Source organism: Dipodomys merriami, unplaced genomic scaffold, assembly GCF_024711535.1.
Source record: "Dipodomys merriami isolate MVZ:Mamm:240054 unplaced genomic scaffold, mDipMer1.0.p SCAF_903, whole genome shotgun sequence".
NCBI classification, from domain to species: domain Eukaryota; kingdom Metazoa; phylum Chordata; class Mammalia; order Rodentia; family Heteromyidae; genus Dipodomys; species Dipodomys merriami.
The window spans coordinates 42,887-61,977 of NW_027206517.1; the positions used below are offsets into that span (position 1 = coordinate 42,887).

At 35.1% G+C, this 19,091-nt stretch overlaps 1 long non-coding RNA gene across 1 annotated transcript in view; it reads left to right on the top strand.

The window, feature by feature from the left end:
- Positions 1-3,919, top strand: part of LOC138821268 (uncharacterized) — a 33,730-nt gene extending 29,811 nt beyond the window's left edge. The window contains exon 3 of the long non-coding RNA XR_011370112.1: positions 3,773-3,919. This is a non-coding gene — a long non-coding RNA (uncharacterized lncRNA). The remainder of the gene's footprint in view (positions 1-3,772) is intronic.
- Positions 3,920-19,091: the final 15,172 nt, after the last annotated feature.

Here is a 19,091-nt window from a genome sequence, read left to right on the forward strand (position 1 = left end):
AAAACCTTAATGTTATTCCTGCAGTCTCTCTAAGGTGTACACACTTTTCTTGTTGGTATTATTTTCTTATGAATAAACTTAATTATTTTCACATTTTGATGGACTAAGATGTAGTTTTCAGCTTAGTGTGATTAGTTCATATAGATATAGTATCATATAGATCTAGTTCATATAGATATAGTATCATATAGATACTATTCAATAACCAGTGTTTCCAATGATATATTAAGAGTATGTTCTTCAATACATCTGAAAAAACATGACACTATTTACATAGTACCACTTACATATCTGTAGTTACATTAAAAGGACATAGATCTTAGAGCCAGGAGGTGAAATTTATTTTTATTTCTCCAGGAAACAATTTGTGAATTTATACCAATAAATTTAATTTGACTCTTTCCTTATTTGTAAGGTAAGGTGGAAAATGTAAGGACTCTTCACTTTTTCTTTTTCTTGCTCTAGAAGTCAACACATATATTCTTCATTATTTCTGGTAGATTACATCCGTTTATAGATGAGAAATGTAAGGCCAACTGTCAATGTAGTGAGTAAATAATGATACTAGAATTTGTGTCTTAACTCTTCACTCTGTGTGCTTACAAAGAGAGTAATTTGGTGATGGAGAGGACTAATATGAAAAGACTATGGGGAAAAAGCATAATTTGGAAATGGTTGTTTTAGGACGAGGTGACAGTGTTGAGTAAATGAAACAGGCTGGTGTCAGGGGCATAAAAAAGGAGTATATAGAAATCATTTGAGTGGAGGCTCGGAAGGTGGTTCAGTGGTAGAGCGCTTGCCTTGCATGCATGAGGCACTACGTTCAATTTCTCAGCACCACATAAGCAGAGAAAAAGAAGCCGGAAGTGGTGCTGTGGCTCAAGTGGTAGAGTGCTAGTCTTGAGCTGAAGAACTGAGGGACAACGCCCAGGCCCAGAGTTCAGGCCCCACGACCAGAATCACCCAAAAATCAGAAATCATTTGAGTGATAAAAAACTGAGAAAATCTTGATCATTCATCTTATCTGATGGGAGCGAGTAGAAGGGTAAGAAGAAATCTAATGTGCTTACACACGTTTGGCTGGCAACTGTGTTAGTGCTAATCTTAGTTATGAGGACCACAGGTGGAAATGATGGATTTAGGGGGAAAATTCTGATAGTTCTAAAGTTTAGATGCAAAATAGGTCTGTTTAAACATCATCAAAATATCCACTACCATGAATATGAAAAAGAGTAATAAAATTGGGGGCATTATTGAAGGGAAAAGGAAAAGGAAAGTTCTGACACAGGTGTGAGCAATGTGGGCAACACTATAAACAAGATTGGAAGAGATAAATAAGGAAATGGAAAAAGTAATAAACACAGATTGACAGTAGTAAAGGAAGGAATTTGCAAGAAGATATTGAAAAAAATATGCTATTTGGATTTGAAAAGTAAAAGGACATAGACAAGTTCAATAAAAACATTGTTTTGGTGAAAGTCATATTGAAAAATTTTGGTTTATGAGTGTGAAGTCATAAAATTCTGAATCCATAAATTCAACAGATCCTGTTGATTTTAAATGTTGGGAACCAATACTTTTATCCTGACCTTAGAATAATTGTACAGATATAACTGTCATGAACATTACTCATAGGTATTGTGTGAATATTTTTGAAGACTTTGTTTATTCAGTAGTTTATAAATTGAGCTACAGCACAGACAAGCCTAATTTGTCCTACATTTCCAATGTGTGGCCATCCATCCACATTAGTTTGGGATTTTATTGAAATATCTTTAGATATCTTTGGATGTCTTATCTGTCTGTTCATTATAAATGTAGGACATGTAACATCAAGTATTAGGTTGAGCATACAGCATTACTGATGTGACTGAAGACTCCTCGAATTGATTCTTCTTTAGAATAGAAAATGCCTCAATAGCGATTGACACATCATAACTGTCATATATTCTATTTAACTCTAGTTCTTGTTAGTGATATCTCCGTGGTGAAATAACCCTGTCAATCAACCTGCAACAAATTCTTATATGTAGGGAATTCTTTTATAAACTTCAAGCTTTTATGGAATGGAAGAGTTCAGAATTTACCCTCACCAGTATGCCTGAATGCTTAAAAAGATAAGACATTTTGCTTTAATGTCTTTCTTTCATTTTTTCATACCCATTGGCAAGTAGGGAAGGATTCTGATGTAACAATAATACAATGGTGACTTGTACTAACACAACATCTAGGATCTAGTGTTAATTCGGATACTTACTAATTAGCTCTAGATTTTGTGGATATTTATATTTCTCATGGGAAAACTAAAGAGCTCCAAGTAAATTGACCTAAGGATACTTTCAATTCTAATATCAGTTTGTCTCAAAATGCTTTAAATTCTACATCCTCTAATGTGGGCATAGAGTTACACTGTGGAACTTTTCTCCTCAAAGAGTGAGTACTACCTTATTGCTTAATATGGACAAAGTACTTTCATACATAGACTGATCTTGTGCAAACAAGAAGTAGTAGTTGAACAATGTTCTTAGCAGTTTGTATAGATGAAATGGAAATAGAGCAACTATGAACTCAGAAAGAATGTGCAAAAAAGCGAAAGGCACAACGTAGAATGTGCCAAGGAAATGCTGAAGTATAATTTCAAATTATGCGCTCAGGTGTGAGAGTGTGATCAAAGTACAGCTTAAGAAAATGTAGTTGGATATCTTGGGGAAAACTGCTTTAAACTCTTCTGGGATAATTGTACAAGTAGAAGCCACTAACTCTGACTAATCAGCCACATCATCATCAACTTAGGGACTATTTTCCAAGTGCAAAGAGAAAAAGAGGGCTCATCACAGTTAGTGTTCAGGTTGAAGTAATGGAAATAACATAATTTTTCTTATGACTTCACTTATTTTGGAGGGTTAAAGTAGGAAAAACTCAAGTAAATATTTTGCATGTATCTAAATTAAGTGGGACATAGTATATTACTCTCCTTTTAACTGGGAAGTTGTAGTTTATGTCTTTTTATACTCTAACTTGGGACAATGATCTGCTGTCAGTCATTTTCTTCCTCCTCCCCATCTTTTGCCCTTCCAAATACATAATTTTTATTTAAAGAGACATTCTTGACCTTGCATTTCTAAATCCTTCAAAATTATCTGAACTACTTTTTACTTCTGGCAGCCTCCTATATCTTTCTCAAGGGAATATTTTGTCACTACCATTTTAACCCACATGATATTTGATATCTTCCTGCTTAATTCAGTGCAAGATATACATTAGACTTAACCAGATATCTCAACACTTGTACCACCATGAAATCCTATCTTCATAAAAATCATGATTTTATAATATCTGGAGAGGTGGCATCATACATGCAATCATGTTTTAAATCAACATGCCTCTCAGTAGATGAATGAAGTGACAAAATGTGATATATATTTATATCCACTGTGGAATTCTATGCTTTCAATTCATATGGAAATGGAAAAATCCTACTAAGTAAAATAAACAAGACACAAACAAAGAGATTCCATGTTTTCCCTAATTGTAACAAGTAGGAAATATCTAGGATATTCCTAGCAGATGAGCAGAATGGCTCAGTAGCTATGTATAAGATGACGATGAGCAAAATGAACTCCTACATATGGAAACAAAGGTTTTCTTTGTGATTGTTGTTTTTAATGTACTCTGTGATTCTTTTTTCTTTTGTGTTTTCCCCTACGGGTTGTCCCCTGCTGTATTTGATTTCAGTATCATGTGTCATTGTATATGTATTTATCTTAATTAGGGAAGGGAAGAAGAGCAACAACATGGCGCGACAACGGACAAAGGACAAACCAATGTAATAGCAATGTTCACAAGACAACATGATGGAAATTTACATTACAACTTGTGAAAGATATTGGGGTGAAGGAAAACTGTGAGAAAAGTGAGGTATTGGGTAAAAATTTCAACATGTTATATATTCACCATCTTACAATTATGGCAACCCCTTCTATATATCACCTTGACAATAAAATTCAATTAAAAATAACTTACATAAAATATAATTTCACTGTATTGATATAGTAAATACCATTCTATTCCCCTTTGTTTATCAGACGGTCATCAAATTGAATGTTATCAAACTATACAATATCTTCACAATATACTTGCCTTTATGTTGAAAAAACCCCATTATCTCATACGAAAACACAAAACAGTTCAATTCTACGGAAACTCCTAACTTTTAAAACTGAATAATTGTTAAGAGGACAGAATTTATGTATTCTTCAAAATTCAGATGACTACTAACTAATCATTTTTAGATCATACCATATCAGAGACCTTTAAAACAGTATCTGTTTGCATTTTAATTAATTCTGCAATAGATGAAATTTCCAATGCTATGTTACATATTTTTTTTTAAATTTTATTTTATTTTAGTTGAATACATACTGTACAGAGGGGCTACAATTACATGGGCAGGATAATGCATACATTTCTTACCAAGCATTGCAGCCTCCTCCTTTGTTTACCCTTCACCTCCCTTCCCTGCCTCCCTCCTCACCGCACCCAATCATACCCCCCTCCCCCCCACACCGACATTGTAAAGCTGGTTTTGACATGACATTTTGTACTTCTCATTGTTGCAACAGGTCCACCTGAATCCTTAAACGACTTGTTTGTCCCCATCTCCTCCACATGTTATACTGACATCAAATATAGTGAAAGCGGGGGTTACACTGTGGGGGAGGGACATACAAAGCAACAAAGAAATAATCTTATAAATGCGTTAGAAACACATGCATGAAAGAAACGAAAACATTAAAATAAATATTTAAGGGTTCATTTTCCTAACATCACATTATCTGACCTTTTCCGCTTGACTCATACCTATACTAGATATTGCAAATAAGGGAAACCATGGGACCTATGCTTCTTTGGGCCTGGCTTACTTCACTTAATATAATTTTTTCCAAACCTTTCCATTTCCTAACAAATGGGGAAATGTCATTCTTTCTGATGGAGGCATAGAATTCCAATGTGTATATATACCACATTTTCTTGATCCATTCATCTACTGAGGGGCATCTGGGTTGGTTCCATATCTTAGCTATGGTAAATAATGCTGCAATGAACATAGTTGTGCTGGTAGCTTTAGTGTGGTCTTGTTTGTAAACATTTGGGTAAATGCCCAAAAGTGGGATTGCTGGATCATAGGGGAGATCTATGTGAAGTCTTTTGAGGAACCTCCATACTGCTTTCCAAAGTGGTTGAACAAGTTTACATTCCCACCACATCCCCTCCAGCATCTGTTGTTGTTAGAGTTCTTGATTTTTGCTGTTCTAACTGGAGTGAGGTGATATCTCAATGTTGTTTTGATTTGCATTTCTTTTATGGCTAGGGATGTTGAACATTTCTTCATGTGTCTATTGGCCATCCTTCTTTCTTCTTCAGAGAAGTTTCTCTTTAAGTCTTTCGCCCACTTATTTATTGGGCAGTTGTTTCTTTGAGGATTTGTTGTTGGGGGGTTTAATTTTTTGAGTTCCAAGTATATTTTATATATGAGACCCTTGTCCGTTGTATGGCTAATAAAGATCTTCTCCCAATCGGTGGGCTTTCTATTGATCTTGCCAGCTATGTCATTTGCCCTGCAGAAGCTCTGCAATCTTATGCAATCCCTTTTGTCCAACCTTTCTTTGATTTGTTGTGCTTCCGGGTCTCTATTCAGAAAATTTCGGCCTGAGCCAAGGAGACCTAGGTTTCTCCTATTCCATCCTGTATTGTTTTCAGAGTGTCTGCTTTGAGTTCAAGGTCTTTGATCCATTTGGAGTTGATTCTGGAGCAGGGTGATATATAAGGATCTAACTTTAGTTTTCTACATGTAGTTAACCAATTTTGCCAGCACCATTTACTCAAGAGGCTGTCTTTCTTCCATTCTATTGTTTTAGCTTCCTTATCGAAGATTAGATGGCTATAGGTCTGTAGGTTCATTTCTGGGTTTTCAATTCTATTCCATTGGTCCTGAGGTCTGTTCTTATGCCAATACCAAGCTGTTTTGATTACTATGGCTTTATAGTAGAGTTTGAAATTTGGTATTGATATTCCTCCAGCAGTGTTCTTTCCGTTGAGGAGCGTTTTTGCTATTCGGGGTCTTTTATTGTTCCATATGAATTTTTGGATTGCCTCTTCTATTTCCTTGAAGAATGAGGGTGGAATTTTGATAGGTATCGCGTTGAATTTGTAGATAGCCTTGGGAAGTATTGCCATTTTCACGATGTTAATCTTGCCAATCCAGGAGCATGGGAGGTTTTGCCATTTTTTGAGATGTTACATTTTTAAAAGTCAATAAAAATACCCACATTCTGGTAGAAGATAAAACTGTGACCTATCTATAATAATTCCTGAAGAGTAAACCTTTGTTCATCAGAGTAAGCTATTATTTCTATGACCATCATTCCCAAGGTTTTATGCTGTATAGTCATCCTAGCCCAACAGTTTGCAACTTATAAGGTGCACCTGAAAATTGCCTGAATTCACATCATGACTAGCTTATCACTATTGTGAAAAAAATAGTACACTTCTGCTGTGATGCCCTCCCAATTGTGCAAACAGCACTACACTAAACTTTTCTGCATCATTTTCCCTCCAGTGGTATTCTTGAGATAGGAACACTTGCAAATAGTATTTATATTATTATTGTATATTGATGTTATTATATATTATTTTTATCTATCATAGATATTCAGGAGATCTGAATACTGAGATTTGAAGATTATGGTTCAAACCCACCCAGGTAGCAAGATTCCTTAGATTCTTATTTCCAATAAACTCATAAGGAATAACCAGATACAAGTGGCACTGAGGTTCAGGTTGTAGAGCAGTAGCCTTGAGCAAAAACAGGCTCAGGGACAGTGCCCAAACCCAGAGGTCCAGCCCTAGCATAAACTAAACAACAAAAACAAAATAAAAACAAATATTAAAACTAGGTTTTTTTCCTCCTCATTGTATGAGTAATTAAGTGGTACATAAGGAAATTTCTTCCTGTGCTATATATAGGTAGAAGAAAAAAGATGTCATACAATTACTTTCTTTATACCATGTTACACCAAAGTCTCAAAAAATTCTCCTTTTCTAAATTTATAAATTAATAGCATCCATTTTTTGGCAACTTTGTCTATATTATTCAGATTATCATGTAATACATGAACTGTTGGAATTATCATTTAACTAATTTCTAATTATACCTCACTTGAAAAAATATTCTAGGCAAATACAATGCCAGAATCATTTGTGAATTTCTAAATCATATCTTTTAGTTGAAAACAATTTTGTAGTATCCTAGAGAATATGAAATTACAAACAAAAAACATTTATTTCAAATCTAAATTCTAATTTAGGCAGGTCTCCAAAGTCCTACATAAGATGCACTTTGCTATTTCTCCAGGCTTAAGCTTTTGTAATCCTTCATCATTTCTTTGGAATCCAACAGAAGGATGCTTACTTTTTCAAATTTTTGATTGGGAATCATGAGCTATTTTGTATCTAGCAATGTTCTGTAATGAAGAGAGCATGTAAAACACAAGTGAGGATTATATATGAGTGCATTTCAATAAGAAACTTGACTTATCAAAACATAGTGATAAAATTAGCCCAAACTTCCACCTGTGTATTCCTTTCTTGTTGTTTGGCTTCTTTTATTGAGACAAAATTATACTACCTGGTCCAGGGAAGGTATCACTATGTAATTCTACTATCTAATCTCCTATCTTAGTCAGAGTGCGAGAATTCCTGGCTTGTATCACATTGCCCTACCATAGTTTGTTGGTTTATTTAATCTAGAAACAGGCTAGCAATTCTGAACTTCTCCGATGATCTTATCCACTAGACTGACTGCTCTGACTGTTTATGTACAATTTTCAAAGACGTTCTAACATTTGTCACAGGATATGAACATTTTCAGATGCACCTGCAGGGTTCTCTGATTCATTCTTCCATGGATCTGATCACTTTAATAATGATTTCTTGACTTTCTTAATATCTCTGGTATTTGTAATTTTCTCAAGCTTTTTTGGGAAAGTTCACTTGAGGACTGTATAATATTAAAAATTATCAGTTTTTCTAGTCTTAGGACATATTTTCTATTATTTTCTAACTTTTTCTACACATTCTGAGTGTTGTTTCATATGTGTGTTTACATATATAAATGCCTCTGTGTATGTGCATGCTTGCATGTATGTATGCCAAAAAATCAAGCTCTTATTCAGCAGTCTTGCTCATACCTAGTATTCCATCACTTCAGCATTCTTACAATGGAGGTTTAGGCTGTTTAATTATAGAAATTGTCACAAATACTTTTTTTCCACCAGGCTGGATGCAAATGGAATTTCCCAGAATCCTTTACATTCTTAGGTTTTATCTTTCCAGGAGTATCAACTTTTAAACTTGAAACAGTTTTGTGAGTGTAAAGTTTAACTTGTAGCCCAGATTTTTAACTTAAGAATTCATATAAAGATAGATGAACACTTAATATAATTTTTTCCAATTTTTTCCATTTCCTAACAAATGGGGAAATGTCATTTTTCTGATGGAGGCATAGAGTTCCATTGTGTATATATACCACATTTTCTTGATCCATTCATCTACTGAGGGGCATCTGGGTGGGTTCCATATCTTAGCCATGGTAAATAATGCTGCAATAAACATAGTTGTGCTGATAGCTTTAGTATGGTCTTGTTAGTAAACATTTGGGTAAAGGCCCAAAAGTGGGATTGCTGGGTCATAAGGGATTTCTATGTGAAGACTTTTGAGGAACCTCCATAGTGCTTTCCAAAGTGATTGAACAAGTTTACATTCCCACCAACAATGAAGTAAGGTTCCTTTCTGTCCACATCCCCTCCAGCATCTGTTGTTGTTAGAGTTCTTGATTTTTGCTGTTCTAACTGGAGTGAGGTGATATCTCAATGTTGTTTTGATTTGCATTTCTTTTATGGCTAGGGATGTTGAACATTTCTTCATGTGTCTATTGGCCATCCTTCTTTCTTCTTCAGAGAAGCTTCTCTTTAAGTCTTTCGCCCACTTATTTATTGGGCAGTTGTTTCTTTGAGGATTTGTTGTTGGGGGGTTTAATTTTTTGAGTTCCAAGTATATTTTATATATGAGACCCTTGTCCGTTGTATGGCTAGTAAAGATCTTCTCCCAATCGGTGGGCTTTCTATTGATCTTGCCAGCTATGTCATTTGCCCTGCAGAAGCACTGCAATCTTATGCAATCCCTTTTGTCCAACCTTTCTTTGATTTGTTGTGCTTCCGGGTCTCTATTCAGAAAATTTCGGCCTGAGCCAAGGAGACCTAGGTTTCTCCTATTCCATCCTGTAATGTTTTCAGAGTGTCTGCTTTGAGTTCAAGGTCTTTGATCCATTTGGAGTTGATTCTGAGCAGGGTGATATATAAGGATCTAGCTTTAGTTTTCTACATGTAGTTAACCAATTTTGCCAGCACCATTTACTGAAGAGGCTGTCTTTCTTCCATTCTACTGTTTTAGCTCCCTTATCGAAGATTAGATGGCTATAGGTCTGTAGGTTCATTTCTGGGTTTTCAATTCTATTCCATTGGTCCTGAGGTCTGTTCTTATGCCAATACCAAGCTGTTTTGATTACTATGGCTTTATAGTAGAGTTTGAAGTTTGGTATTGATATTCCTCCAGCAGTGTTCTTTCCATTGAGGAGCATTTTTGCTATTCATAGGTCCCATGGTTTCCCTTATTTGTTATATCTAGTATATGAATAAATCAAGCGGAAAAGGTCAGATAATGTGATGTCAGGAAAATGAACCCTTAGATGTGTATTTTAATTTTTTTTCTTTCATGCATGTGTTTCTAACGCATTTATAAGATTATCTCTTTGTTGCTTTGTATGTCCCTCCCCCACAGTATAACCCCTGATTACACTATATTTGATGTCTGTATAACTTGTGGAGGAGATGGGCAAAAACCAGTTGTTTAAGGATACAGGTGGACCTGTTGCAACAATGAGAAGTACAAGTTGTCATGTCCAAAACGAGCTTTACAACGTCGGTGCGGGGGTGGGGGTTGGGAAATGGGGGGAAGGAGAAGGATTGGGATTGGGGGGAGGGGGGAAGCTGGGAAGGGATGTGAAAGGTAAACAAAGGAGGAGCCTGCAATGCTTGGTAAGAAATGTACCCATTATCCTGCCCATGTAATTGTAACTCCTCTGTACAGTATGTTCACAAATAAAATAAAATTAAATTAAAAAAAAGATAGATGAACATACACATTACATATATTGAGTGTACACTGGTAGAAAGGTGATCTTAAACCGGGTGACAGTGGCTCACTCCTATAATCCTAGCTACTTAGGAGGCTGAGATCTGAATGTTGCAGTTGAAATCCAACACAAGTAGGAAAGTTTATGTAGCACTTATCCCTAATTAACAACCAGAAAACTTGAAGTGACACTGTGGATCAAGTGGTAGACTGCTAGCCTTAAGCTGAAGAATAGAGGAAGAGTGCCTAGGCCCAGAGTTCAAGCCCCACAAATACCAAAGGAAAAAGAAAAGAAAAATAAAGAAATAAAAATATATGTGAACTTAGCCACCAGTTCATTGCTAGTATAATTCCTACTCTCTCAACATGACATTTTTCCAGTTAAGTCCATGCTCTTATATATGACTTGCTTTGAATCTAGAATTATTCTTCCATTCTACTTTTTACAAATTTGCATTATTAGTTGCCACGATTTAGAGCTAGTAGAAGAAACAGAGTGGCCTCATCCTTCATGTTCCACTTAGTAGTAATGCTTTCTCTATATCACTCCCGTAGATCTACATACTGGCCATGGCTTTATTGTTTCAAATTTGTCTTATTTGCAGTTTTCTAACTGTATTGAGCAACCATACTTAAACACAGAATTTCTTTTTATCCTATTATTCATATTGTTTCTCCTACTGTGAACTTATATACACTTGTGAAATTATGCATAACACACACACAAATATTTCTGAGAACATTCTCACTTAAAATTGGTCTTGATTTATAGAGTACTTAGGAAATTTGAACTTATTGTACTCCAGGATAATGTTTTTTTTTCATGATTTTCATTGGAAAAATGTTGTACAGAGGGGTTAGAGTTATATAAATAAGTTAATTAGTACATAATCTATCAAGCATTGTTACCTCTTCTTTTGTTTTTCCCCTGCTTTCCCTTTCCTCCTTGCCGCCCCAAATACCCTCTCCCCTCCCCAAGTTGTAAAGTTCATTTTCTACATAGTGTCTTGTAGAACTCATTGTGACAATGGGTTATACTGTATCCTTGTTTCAGCGTTTTGTTATTTCGCTTCCCCTCCACACATTAGAAAAAGGTATATGCAATATGCAGATCACCGACATCAAATACAGTGAAAACAGAGGTTATACCGTGGAGGTAGAAAATAGAAGAGAAACAAAAAAATCACATAGTACCTGTGAGGTAACAATAAAGATAAATCACGTTGTGTCCTATCTTGGAGTCCATTTCATTTAACATCATTTTATATGGCCATATGTACATGTATAATGTTTTATAAGCGATTTAAATTCTGTATTTTCTCATGACTCAGTTGTTTCTGAAACACATGTTGCCTCATGTACAAAGATATACTTGTGCTATTTCAATGAAGCCACAAAACGTTCATTTTACCTGGAGCAGCACCATAGATTGTTACTTGAAATAATTGGAAGGTACTGTTACTGGAAGTGGAAACTGATTCCAAGAGATGAATTGAACATAGAGAAATGACAAGTTCAACTTAATTTGTACTCTCGTTTTACTGTACAAGAAAAAAAATTCAAAGCTTGAAGGAAACTCTGTCTCTGACTTTTTCGAGTGCGGTCTTTACTCACATAAAACTTGTCTGTAAATTTCTAGTTGAGAGTATTACAAAAGGAAACAATATGCCATTTGAAGGCCAACAAAGATAAAAGGAAATAACGTTGTTTTAAAAGTGTTCTACTGCAAAGAACAAAGACATGTAGGTGTAAAGGTACCTTATGCCTTGATATTTCACTCCTGACATGACTGTCCTCTTGCAGGAGCCAGTTATCCATTCCTTTAATCTGGTCCTGAGTTCACCATAGCAATAAGGATTCCAAAAAGCAGGATCCAGTGAGTATGATCAGCAAAAGGAGCCTCTTTTCATACCAGTGCTTTAAGGATGGTCCCAAAGAAATATGTGGGGTTTTTTGCTTGCTTGTGTGTTTAGTTTGTGCTGGTTCTGGGGCTTGACCTCAGAGTCTGGACCCTGTCCCTGAACAGTTATATTTCTGCCCTCCTGCCACCATAGCTAGTACTCTACTGCTTGAGCCAAAACTTCACTTCTGGCTTTTTTGGTGTTTGATTACAGATAAGAGTTTGAGGGCTGGGAAGGTGGCTCAGTGGTAGAGCGCTTGCCTTGCATGCCTGAGGCCCTGAGTTCGATTCCTCAGCACCACATAAGCAAAAAGAAAAAATACCGGAAGTGGCGCTGTGACTCAGGTGGTAGTGCGCTAGCCTTGAGCTGAAGAGCTGAAGGATAGTGCCCAGGCCCAGAGTTCAGACTCCATGACCGTACCCTCCCCCCCCCAAAAAAAAAAAGTTTGACAGACTCTCCTGCCTGTTGGCTTGAGATTGTAATAAATCCAAGTGACATCAACTGTATGGACTTCTTTTTTGAACCAAGACATGTTAGATGAAGTTTATTATAAAGCTAGTATTTGACAATTTTTTTAAAAGAAGAGAATATGTTCAACAAAGAAACCATAACAACTCAGCAAAAGTAGGTGCACTGAATTATTTTGGAATTATGTTCTCTCCCTGGGAAGATTACTACTGACTTTGTAGTTCCTTTTGAGGAACTTTTTCTGTTGGTCATGGGAATTGAACTCTGATCCTGGGCGCTGTCCCTCAGCTCTTCAGCTCAAGTTGAGTGCTCTACCACTTTAGCTACAGCACCACTTCCGGATTTCTGGTGGTAATTGAAGATAAGATTCTCATGGATTTTCCTGACCACGCTGGCTTTGAACCACAATCCTCTGGTTTCAACGTCCAGAGTAGCTAGTATTACAAGTGTGAGTCACCGGCATCCAGCTCATATTTGCATTTATGTGCACATAATGACAGTATTTTGACAAAGAATGGAAATTTGAATCAAATGGTGTGACATTACAGCTTTTCAATAAAATGGAGGTAGCAATAAATATGTCCTTCTTTTCCATGTTCTTACATTAATGACTCGAGCTATGGGACTCTTACATTAGCATCCTCTGTTGTCTGGTATGTAGAATTAGTATCAGAAATTGTTAATAGAGAAATAGAGAAAGACAGATTTGTAGAAAGCAAAGGAGATCAGGTATGAAAGAGCAGTATAGAAGGATATACAACTTATCCCCCAGAGATTACGAACTAGTCTAATTTATTAGAATGCTAAAGGCAATGAGGAATAAGCCTAGTTGATAATTGTTCTTCAATAACCAAAAATGGTTCTTTAGAATAGTTTATGGTATAATTTAGTTATTATTATTTATTCCTTCCATCTGGAGTTATTCCTTCTGTCAAAACTATTAATTAACCTCTGCCTTTTTGGTGCCATAATTTAGCAAAAAGATTTCCAAATCTCACTTATACTACCCTTCTGATTGTGATTAGCAGTGGCCACTCAAGAGCCTGGAATCTGAATTTCCAGAATTAATCTTCACTGATATCTAAGCATATTGCTGGTATTAATTGCCATGACATATTAACTAAACGTTTTTTTTTTTGTTCAACACAGTATCCTAATATAGGTAAAGTACATGAATTAATGACTATTGATAGCTATCAGTTGGAAGGAGCAATTATATATTCCAAGGATGGGTTGTTTATTTTGCATTTCCTAGCTAAATGACTCTTTTGCCAGTCCTGGGGCTTGAACTCAGGGCAGGGAACTGTTCCAGAGCTTCTTGTTCTTCTTTTTTTTTTTTTTTGATCAAGGCTAATACTCTACCACTTGAGGCAAAACACAACTTCCAGTGTTTCTTTTTCTGTTTATGTCATACTGAGAAATTGAACCCAGGGTTTCATGCATGCTAAGCAATAACTGTTCCATGAAACCACATTCCCGGAGCCCTAAATGACTTTTTTTATATTAATAAGTTTTTGGTGTGTGAAAATACAGTACAGAGGGGTTATAATTACATGAGCAAGGTAATGAGTACATTTCTTATCAAGCATTTTTACTTCCTCCTTTGTTTCCCCTTACCATCCCCGCCCACCGATCTCCCCCATCCACTGGCAAAGTTGTAAAGTTCTTTATTCGGCATAATGTCTTGTTGCAATGGGAATTTCTTAAGCTGGCATTACTTTTTCATTCCGTTAATATGTATTACAATTTAGGTCAGGTGGTAGAAAAGGGAGTGGAAAACAATACTAAGTCCAGTAAGGCTGACATTCCTATAACATCACTAAGGAAGTTGTGTTAAGACCTACAGGACTCTTAGGTCTGTTGTATGTGACATTATTATGTAAAATACTATTAACTGTCATCCCGACATCCATAACATTCTGATTCCACTTTCCAGGTCAAGAACCAAATACCTACGCCTTTTTATTGATTGGGTGTGTTTCGTAGGAAGGAAGGAGGAGGATGTAGTAGGTGATGGTGGAAAAATATGTATATTGGCTCCCTGTCCACATTTTTTGCATTTTTAAAAAGTGCTACTGATGAACTCCCACTTACATCTAATTGACTTGCTGTTTGCACAAGATGCAGATAAATGAAGATATTTATTCTGGTGGATAGTCACCTATATTAACAAATCCATTTCTGGAAAAATAAGATACTAGGTAAGACATTATAAATTATTGTCTATAAAATGGTTTCTTTTCTTGGAGAACAAAAGGTAGTATTGAAATGATTACTCCAACTTTCTTTGAGATTTTATGTTGTCTCAGTATCAAAATGTTCTCTAATTTCTGTAACATCCAAACTTAAAAGACATGATTTGAAGATCTCAGTAGTTTTAGAAAATAAGGAACGTAATAGCATCCTTCTTGCAGAGTCATGTGATGACAAGTATAATTGATTGTATTATGGTTCTCTTTTTTTCCTCTTTATCTCAAGTGTTGCATATCTTGGCATACTACTCGATGTCCTGAATCAGCTTCCTGTAGGTGAGATTTACCTCTACTCTGCAGTGTCAAGATGGGTCATGTGACTTACTTCAGCTTACAAAAGTGAACCAGAAGTGGTGAAAGGCTATTTCTGGGGAAGATTTCTATATCATTATCTGTGTCTTTTTACCACTTAGCTATAAAAATAGCATATTTCCAGAGGGAGTCTTCTTTCAGCTTATATGTTGGAAGAGTATAGCATGTGAAATTGAGGTAAAACTCAAATACAGCCTCATACATATAACACAGGTATAACTAAGCTAATATTAGAATATGATATTAAGATGCTAGTTTCTTACCATGGTTTTATACTTTTATGATAGTTGATTATAGCACACCAGAATTTAACAAATCCTAAACAAGAACTAAACAAATTGATAACATTTCCTATTGGAAGATAGTACATTTTTTTTTATAAATAAGCATTCTCATTGTGATCAATTGTGGGATTAACTATTTTTTTATTTTTTATTTTTCATTGTGAAAATACTGTACAGAGGGGTTACAATTACACGGGTAAGATAATGAGTACATTTCTTATCAAGCATTGTAGCTACCTCCTTTGTTTCCCCTTGCCATCCCTTCCCAGCCTCCCCCCACCCCCACCAAAGTTGTAAAGTTCGTTTTCAACATGACAACTTGTACTTCTCATTGTTGCAATGGGTCCATATGTATCCTTATTTAAACGACTTGTTTTTCCCATTCCCCTCCACAAATTATACTGACATCAAATACAGTGAAAGCAGGAGTTATACTGTGGGGGGACAGACATACAAAGTAACAAAGAAATAATCTTGTAAATGCGTTAGAAACAAATGCATGAAAGAAAAAAAACATTTAAATACATATCTTAGGGTTCATTTTCCTAACATCGCCTTATCTAACTTTTTCTGCTTGACTCATACATATACTAGATATTGCAAATAAGGGAAACCATGGGACCTATGTTTCTTTGGGCTTGGCTTAATTCACTTAATATAATTTTTTGCAAGTCTTTCCATTTCCTAACAAATGGGGCAATGCCATTCTTTCTGATGTAGGCATAGAATTCCATTTTGTATATATCACATTTTCTTGATCCATTCATCTACTGAGGGGCATCTGGGAAGCTACTGGGAAGCACAACTATGTTTATTCCAGCATTATTTACCATAAGGGATTTTCTATTTCTATAGATGTGTTTAATCACTCTAGAGCACTGTATCTAATATCCACAATCATTATCCAGACCTTGTGATTGAGAGGAGCAAGAAAAAAATCTAGATTTCTCCTTCTCTTTTCCTCTTCACCTTTTTCTAGTGTGGATTCTTATCTTTTTTCCAAATTCTCCTATTAATAAAGGAAGAATTACCTATTGTGGATATGAAGCAAAAAGCTTCAAAACCAGAATTTTATTCTTTCAGAAATAGATGAAGTAAATCAGAGTGGCTCAAGGAAGAAAAAAACACGATTTTTTTTCTCTTTCTGGATTTCACCACAGACTCTGAACATGACTCTAAATAGCGAGTTAACCATTTGCCTTGACTAACTTTTTAAAAATATAGTTTTTAAAATAAGATTCAACTTCAATAACCAGTTCATGTAATTCAAGTGGCTGTGTTTCTTTTAGAAATAGAATAGACCCAAAAAAGTTTGAAAAAGAGAACCAGTATTGGGTAATGCATTCTTTAAAAATAGCAGTCAAATAAATATTAAACATAATTGCAAAATAATAACAATCAAATGCTCTTGAAAAGACAACATTGTATGCAGAATATACAAAAAGTGATAGTGCCATAATTACTTTAGGAGCTGCTCTCTGACATTTAGGATTTCTAGTACATGACAATGTTTTAATGAGGATTAATTGCTTTCAGGGACTATTTTTTTAAGTTATATTTCATAGAAGAAATATGTTGTTCAAAATTAATGAAAGGATAACAATTTATAATAGAAAGAATGCTAAATACTCGTTTTACATAGCAAAATACCTTTCCATAATATCTGTCTTTCCCAAATAACTAATACCTCAAATGTACATTAGCATTATATGTATATATTTGTAAAATAATCACCTTTCATAACCCAAGGAACACAAATATGAAGAATTGTCAGATGGGGGAAATATTTTCAAATGGGTACTTTAAAGTCCCAGGTGTAGTTCGAAAGGACATGATGAGGTTAGAACCATCAGAGACATGTAAAGATGCTACATTAGAAAATAAAGAAAAAAACAACAACTGAGATTCTGAATTTATGGAAAGCAGAAGAGCAAGTAAATACTTTTCCACTAGAATCATTTGAAAAATATTTTTGCTCTGTAGGTGGCTCCATTTTAATGTAGTGAGACTTCTTTTAAATTTCTGTCCTATAGAACTGCAAAATGATAAATACGGATTATTCAAGCCAACTAACGTGTAGAAGTATTTTGCAGCACGTTAAGATTGGTAAACTAATTCAACTACAGCTTTTTCCTGATGCAACTACAGGGACACCACATTTCCTAGTTTTTGAGAATAAGAAAATGTTACCACTGGCTTTGCATGCTACTTACAGGCCTTAATTAAAGAAGTCTTGAAATTCTAAATAATATTTAAATAAGAGGTTTCCTATCTTTATTTTCACATTTGGGGATCACTAAATACCAAAATTATGTAGAAGGCTAGGGTAAGAATATGGAAATGAAATCTGTCTCCTAATATTATAAAGATAATTTATGTCATTTTGAGTTACAGTTTCTAAAGTAATAAAAAAAATAAGGTAAGACAGATACAAAAACTCAATTTTCTATCCTTCCTAACTTTTCAACAGCAATTAGAGAATCCAGTAAATGTACAGCCATCCCAGGATGGTATAGGATGTTATAGGATGACTAGATGGTGAAAAAGAAGATAATAAAAATGGTTCCCCTGGAACGATGGGAAACAAAATCTACAGCTACAGATTGTGATATAGCTAGAAAATAGTTTCCACTATTCTAAGTCTTTGATATTTTAGGCTTGTTTACAAACCGTCTTTCCACTCTTAGGAAATGACCCTTTATTAATACTTAAGTGTTTTCAGCTTATAACCCAGAAACAAACAATGCTTCTAAATGTAAAGAAGAATGATATTAAGAGTAATCAAGGCTACTTCCATAGCTATAGCTGATAAATAAGAATGATATTGGGGAATAGTCCAATAATCTTGAACTTTTTCATAACTTTACTCTTCTCCAACACGAGAAGTGCTAGTCAAAATATGATAAACATTAATAGAGGAATTTTATATTTTTATTGTTCATACCAAAGCAAATACACGTTCCTCTTTGCAAGCCTGATTTTGAAAGCGTCAGACCCTCAAAATTATTTTATAGACAAAAGTTTACTGCTTTGACTTAGGTGTTCTCCTGCCTTTGTGTATTGCTCTCTATTATTTTGGCAACTGCATAAAAAACAAGATAAATCCATTATGCTTGTGTTGAATTGTTCAAAGTAAACCTGTCTTCACTGCTAATTAAAGTTTAATTATTGCTCTTTAAATGCAACAATAAGTGATCCTTTAACATACATTCTCATTGAAATTGATGAAAACAAGAGTGTCTGTAATTGCTTTTTTAATAGTTTTCAAATATTTCCCTTGGCTCTTTTCATTATTGCCTTTGTTCCAGTCTTCTAATCAGGAACAGAGAGTTACCTAAGATATAGGATGTTAGGTAGAAAAAAATAGATGTATAATTAAAGATTTTCCTCTCCTTAAAGACTGAAAAGCTCAGAAGACATTGTGCTATCACTGGCATTGTTAAGATGATTTTAATGTTTTGGTTCTTAAACTAAGTGAAATACATGTGAAATGTTACTTGTTCCAACAATGATTATGGCTTATACTTTTCTGCTCCAATGAGATGAAACGTCTGACTATGTTGGAGGGCATATTGATTTCAGGGTAGGAGGGTTAATTATAGAAAGCCAAGGGAGAATCCTAA